General features: G+C 44.7%; 1 pseudogene; it reads right to left on the reverse strand.

Annotated features, from left to right (window-relative positions):
• Positions 1–5,948: 5,948 nt before the first annotated feature.
• Positions 5,949–6,518, reverse strand: LOC102815762 (annotated as a pseudogene).
• Positions 6,519–7,331: the final 813 nt, after the last annotated feature.

Consider the following 7,331-nt stretch of genomic DNA (forward strand, 5'->3'; position numbering starts at 1 on the left):
CTTCCTCTTTTTCTCTGACCCTCCACCTTACCAAACATATCCTTCTCCAGCAACTGTTCCCTCCTCACAATATGTCCAAAGTATAAGAGATGAAGTTTGGCCATCTTGGCCTCTAAGAAGTACTGTGGCTGCACTTCTTCCAAAACAGACCTGTTGGTTCTTTTGGCAGCCCATGGCACTTTTAGTAGTCTCCTCCAACACAATAATTCAAAGGCATCAATTCTTCTACAGTCTTCCTTATTCACTGTCCAGCGTTAGCATCCATATGAGCTTATTGAAAATAGTATGGCTTGGGTCTGGCGCACCTAAGTCCTCAAGCTGACATCTTTGCTCTTCAACACTTTAAAAAGTTCCTGTGCAACAGATTTGCCTAATGCAATACGCCGTTTGATTTCCTGACTGCTGCTTCCATGAGTGTAGATGGTTGATCCAAGAAGAATGAAGTCCTTGACAACTTCAATCTATTCTCCATTGATAAGAATGTTGTTTATTGGTTCAGTGGTGAGGATTTTTGTTTTCTTTACACTTAGATGTAATTCATACCGAAGGCTGTGCTCTTTGATCTTCGTCAGTAAATGTTTTAAGTCCTCTTCACTTTCAGCAAGCAAGGTTGTATCATCTACATACCACAGGTTGTTAATGAGTCTTCCATTTCATTTTTGTCAGCTTCCAATTTTTCCCAGATTCATATTTCGTACATTCCATGTTCTGACTTTCAGTGAATGTTTACAGCTATTTCTCTTCATTTTGAGTTGTGCCCCATCAGCAAATGAAGGTCCGGCGGGCTTTTCTCCCACGGGCTTTACTCCAGTCGTGTCATCATGGTGAGCTCTACTTTGAGGAGGCAGCTCTTCCCCAGTCGCATTTTGAGAGCCTTCCCATCTGAGGGGCTCATTTTCCAGCACTATATTTGACAGTTGTTGTTGTTGTTGTTAAGTGCCTTCGAGTCGGCTCCGACCCATAGCGACCCTGTACAGGGTTTCCGAGGGTGTAAATGCACTATATTTGACAGTGCTTCTCTGCTATTCATAAGGTTTTCAGTGACTAAATATTTGGAAGTAGTTTGTCACTCTTTCTTCCTAGTCTGTCTTTGTCTGGAAGCTCATCTGAAGCCTGTCCACCATGGGTGACCTGCTGGTATTTAAAATACCAGTGACATAACTTTCAGAATCACAGCAACTCACAAGCCACCACAGTATGACACACTGACAGGCGAGTGGTGGCCATTTAGTTCTAAGTGGAAACTGTCACTTTAAATTTCGAGGAGATCTGTGTGCATGCCTCATAGAACCCTCCAGGAGTGGGGGTGGGGTGTCCATTCGCTCAGGCATCCCCTCTAGTCACCAGAATGGAGGTGTGCAGACAGCAATAAAACATTAAACAGATACCATAAATAAAAGAATGTCCACACTTCTATCTCCATGGTTTTGTCAGGTATTCTTGGCTCTTCTGATCCTTCCCCACCTTGGTCTTTGCCAAGATGGCAGCTCCCGGAGCAGCTGAGCATCTTGAATTAGAAAGCAATGGATTTCTTGATTCTGCTACAAATTTCCCTAGCTCTAAGCCTTCCAAGCTTCTAAATATTCTTTTATAAGTGGTTCAGAGTTCTAGCACCATTCCCTGAGCCTACTTGGTCCAGTATTCTGTGTTGTTGCTGACAAAGTTCTTCACTGCACATACCGGATCTGCCATCTTGTGTAACCTTAATTTTATCTGAAACCTAAATTTCCTTTTGCCAAGTAGAATTGATATATTGACAGGTCTTTGTCTGGGATTAGGAAGAGGACATCTTTGAGGGTCATTATTCTGCTTTCTACTTCAAAATAGACCTCAGTGCCATCACTTCTATGGGTTCTTAAGTCAATTCTCCTGCGTTGGTGACTCTCATTTTCTTCACAGTTCAATTAGGTTCATTTAATATCTTTTATTTAGATTTATTTCAATAGTTCGCTCTGCTAGACTAATACATATATCTTAGTTGTCACCACAAGATAACCTTTTTTGTGGATTTTCATTCAATGTTTGCTGTTAGTATCCTCTGCTCTACTTTTTCCATATTTAGTGTAAATGCAATTCCCCCATCCCTTATATGAAACTTGTAGGATAGGTTGTATTGAGGAATTCAGATTTTTTGAGACTAGTATGTCTTGATATGGCATTATGCGATAAAGCACTAGACCTCAACATGAGTTTGTACCACAAGGTCAGCAGTTCAAACTCACCAGCTGCTCCTCAGAAACCCTATACAGGGTCACTGTGAGTTATTGGAACATATTTGACATTTAACAACAACAACAATCTGTTGATCATTGTGTTATTGTTCTTACCTTAACTAATTACTTAGACAACACCATTGATCAGATCATTAGCGCTATCATGATACTTTAGATTAGTATTAAGTTCACTGAGATGTAGAACAGCTGGCCAGCATTCTTGCTAATGTTTTCCCCTGTTGTCATAGAGCCAATTCTGATTCATGGGAACCTCAAGTTTAACAAAGTAATGCTGTGTTTCATAGGGTTTTCAGTGACTGATGTTTCAAAAGTAGAGCACCAGGTCTTTCTTCTGAGGTGCCTCTGGGTAGACTGGAAGCTCTAAATTTGTGATTACCTGCTGAGCATCTTGAGATGCCACCATTCTCATGGCCTTTCAACCATGCCCCTTGCATGCTGGACACGCCCCTCTTCGTGATGGGCACGCCCCTCCCAAGATGACTGTGCCCCTATCAATATGGCCACGCCCCTTTCAAGATGGCCACACCCCTCTTAAGATGGCAGATCCCTTCTCAAAATGGTGTCCCAAGATGGCATTGCCCCTCTCACAATGGCATCTCAAGATGGTGATGCCACTCCCAATATGGGGTCTCAGGATGGCTTCGCCTCTCTCAAAATGGTGCTTAAAGATGGTGGCACCTCTCCCAAAAGGGCGTCGCCATTCCCAATATGGTGTCTCAAGATGGTGTTGCCAGTCTCAAAATGGTGTCTTAAGATGATGTCTTTGCACCCCTTTCAACATGGCAGCAACCCTTTCAACATGGCTGTGCCCCTCGCATGCTGACTACTCCCCTCAAGTGATGGCCACGCCCCTCCAAAGATGGCCACACCCCTCCCACGGTGGTCACGCCCCTCTCAAGATGGCGTCTCAATATGTGAAAGTTTACTGAGTGCCTGTATCATTATGCATTTAATAAAGTGGAGCATGGCAAACAGAATGTTCCCTGACTATATTCTTGATTTAATTGATTATTAAAATAATCTCATATAATCTTCTTTTGTATTTTATTCTTAGAAAATTGTCAAAATACTTATATACTTGGTTTAACTAGGCCAAATCCATGTTTTACTTAACTTTGACTCCTTGGTACCAAACTCAATTATTAAAAATAAATGCTTGCTGACTTGGATTAAGCAGTCAAATGATAGTTGAAGTTAATAAAATGGGATCAGACTAAAAAACGGATGGTGTTGGGAAGCTTACCATACTTTCATCACCTTGTTACTTTCCAGCATAATATAATCATTTATTAAAATGATGGAATGTTTTGCATAATACTGGTGTCTGCCTAGGAATAAAATAGGTACTTTACCAAATTCATTGGTGGTGTTGTGAAAATTGAGACGTTAGAGTAGGTATGGGAACACATTTAAAATTTTTAAATATGTAAGAGTTCATGGCTAGCTATTGTTTCATGCCCATTATTTGGAAAGAATGCAGTTTCAGTTTATAGAATTATATCATGAATTGTAAGGCTGAGAAGAAACTCTACAGGTTCTTTTGAACCTAAAGAAAAATGAACTACCAAAAGGTGCTGGTCCAAAATCGAAACACAATACTAGCATAGATAATGTTGATGATTCTCAGTGGAGAAAAAAGAAGGAAGAGTAAGATGCTGCATAAGACTAGAGATTACATAGCTGTTGGTTATTGTCCACTGGATCTCAATTCATGGAGATTCCATGTGTGCAATCCCATGAGTGGGGTCAAAATCATAGTGACCCTGTACAGAATTTCCAAGGAGTGCTGGTGAACTTGAACTGACTATGCAGTCCAGCACATTAACCCACAATGCCATACCAGGATTCCATACTTAAGTATATATATACTTAATTACACACACACATATGTAAATGTATATGGTTCTTGTTGTTAAGTACCGTTGAATCAGTTCCCACTGTACAGGGTTTTTGAGGAGTGGCTGGTAAGCTTGGACCACTGACCTTGTGGTTCAGTGCATTAATCCATGGCTCCACATTAGGACACTCTCTTTATACACACACACACACACACACACACATACACACACACAGACTCATAGTGTCGCTGTTGGCTAATATGCTGGACTGCAAGTTTGGTTTGAATTGTAAGGTCGGTGGTTCAAGCTCACTAGCCCCACTCCTCAGAAACCCTATACAGTTTCTATATAGTTGGGTTGGAACTGACTCACTGGTACTTAACAATATATATACATGTGTGTGTGTGTGTGTGTGTGTGTGTGTGTGTGTGTAATCCTGAAGGATAAGTCCTGTAATGCTAACCTGAAAGCCACCAAGTGTTTCTCAGAAACGTTATACAGGGTCGCGTTGAGTTGGAACCTATTTGACAGCACTTTACAACAACATGTATACATATATTAGAAAAAACAAAACAAAAAACAGACTCATTGCTGTTGAGCCAAATCCCAAAGATCTTGTAGGACAGACTAGGGTTGCCTCATAGGCTTTCCAAAGCTGTAATCTTCATGGAAGCAGACTGCCACATCTTTCTCTCAGATTGGCTGCTGGGATTTTTCCATTACCAGTTGAGTCCTTAACCACTCAAGCCACCAAGGCTCATTCAATTCAGTTAAAGTGTTCCTTAATTTTGACCCCTGCCCAATTCCATTCCTTTCATCTGCCCCCCTTCCCCAAGCCCCACTCCAGACAACAACTACTATTGTAGAATTGCAGGTCATATTTGATCCTTTTACTTCAAATATGCTGCATGGTCACCCAGCCACCACCCCATGTCACCCCTACCTAATCCCACCTCTCCTTCCTTATAAGGGGAAGCACACTCTTGGTGTTTTTTCAGGCTCCCCTGATTCCCTCCCCCCATGGAAATCCCGAACTGCAGGACATTGGGGAAACTCCTGGATGCCTGCCTGGGGATTTGCCCTGTTCTTCAAAGTTGGAAGTGTTGCACACACAAGGACCACAAGGACCACATCTTTACTTATTTAACTCTGGAGTCAAATCACTTTGAAGAAACGGTGGACTGGAAGAGGAAAGAAAGAGAAGTGAACATGTAACCAAAGCATGTTTGCATGATATCCGTGTGGCAATAAGGAAGCTCACCTAAGGCCAGGATGAGCTTTTTCAAAGAGATATTTAACCACATCCCTCTCTGGGGTTCCCAGCTTGCTACCCAGAAGCAGCACAATTTGACATTTGCATATTCTAATGCATGCAAACATATTAGACTAAGTTCAAGATGCTCTCTATTTTAATTTCTACCCATTCTCATTCCTTTTACCCCCACCACCTACTTTATCCCCTTCACCCCCTACCCCACTCCAGACAACAACTATCATGATTTCCTGTTAACTCTCATGTGCATGCATGCCCGGCCAGCCAGTCACCACCCACCCCACCGTACCCCATCCCACCCCACCTTCCTTATAAGAGGAACATTAATTTTGTGTTTTCCAGGATCATCTGAGGCGCCTTTTCCTTCCCTCCACGCTCAGAGATCCCGAGCTGCAAGAGGTTGGGGCCGGGGTGGGCGGGAGACTCGGGGATGCCTGAGTGGGGATTTGCCCTGCTCTTCACACTTGCAAGCACTGCACACACAACAAGAACCAGGAGACCTTTATTTCACTCTGAAACCAAATCACTTTATTGGAAGAAATTGTTGATTTGCAAGAGAAAAGAAAGAGCAGTTGCAACTTCAGCATGCTTGCCACACGACAGTCACACCCCGGCTTCGGCTTCGGCTTCGGCTTCGGTGTCGTCCAGGTTGAAGTTCTCGAAGAGGTATTCGGCCAAGCGGGGGTCCTGGGCCTCCAGCTTGCTCAGGTTGATCACGTGGCCGCCCAGTTCCTTGATGGTTCTCACTTGCTTGTGCAGCAAGTGGCTCTCGAGGAAGTCACACAGCTGGGGGTCCCCGTGGTCGGTGGCCAGTCGGTGCAGGTCCAGGCGGCTCTGGTTGACTCTCTGCTCCAGGTGGAAGGCGTACTGCATGGCGTGGAGCCCGCTGCCCCAGTCGTCCTCGTCGGGTTTGGGGATGTCGCGGAACAGGACACGGCCCCCACGCTGATTCTGCAGCCACAGCAGTGTCTCCGCCTGCTGGCGTATCTCGTCAGACCGCTTCAGAAAGTAGATGGAGAAGTTCTTCAGGGCCACGTCGTCACGTCCGAAGTGGTAGGCCATGGACAGGTAGGTGTAGGAGGCGTAGAGCTCCAAGTTGGCCTGCTGGTTGATGGCAGTCTCGCACTCCTGGCGGTAGTTCTGGCACACATGCGAGGACGGTTCGGTAGCCATGATGAAGAGCGCTTGCCAGACAGTTAGGTCACGGGTGGAGCACAGCGGGCTCTGGCGGGGTCGGTTGACGCAATAGGCGCTGCGAGTCACCCCCAGGGTGGTCGGCTCAGGTACTGGGATTCAGACCAAGATGGCAGGACTCAGAATCTGAACCCAGAGTGGGTTTCACACCGTGGTGTGGGGTCCTTTATAAGGCAGCGATTGTGACCTGGATGCTGTGTTGGTTGGAAGAGGTGGGCTCAGAACTGCGCTGAGCGCCCCCTGTGTTGGTTAGAACGCTGGTTCAGAACTGCGCTGAGTGCCCCCTCTGGTCCCTGGAGCCTGACTGAAGCAAGAACCCAGGGTTCTTTCCCGGTGCAGGTAGAGACTTAAAAAATATTTAAATTTATTATCAGCATTAGTCATAAACCAAATAATTCATATACCAATTTACCCTTCGAAACTGAACATTTCATTGTTGTTTTTTTACTGTGTTCATGGAATTGTAACTATCTAATCTCAGAACATTTTCACCATTCCCAAAAGACCCCTGGTGCCCATTCAATGACGGGACTTGGGCCATGATGGGATTCGGACCCTAATGGAGGGGTCTTTTATAATGGGCGGGGTGTGTGTTTAGGACCTGGATTGCAGGTTCATCATACGAAGGCATTGTAACCGGAATGGCGGGCACCAGCATTAAGTTAGGTGCCATCGAGTTGGTACCGACTTATAGTGACCCTATGCACAGCAGAATGAAACACTGCCTGATCCTGGGCCAACCACACTACTGTTGACACACTTGAGTCCATCGATGTGACCATTTGGCCAATC

Source organism: Chrysochloris asiatica, unplaced genomic scaffold (assembly GCF_000296735.1).
Source record: "Chrysochloris asiatica unplaced genomic scaffold, ChrAsi1.0 scaffold00139, whole genome shotgun sequence".
In the NCBI taxonomy this organism is placed as follows: Eukaryota; Metazoa; Chordata; class Mammalia; order Afrosoricida; family Chrysochloridae; genus Chrysochloris; species Chrysochloris asiatica.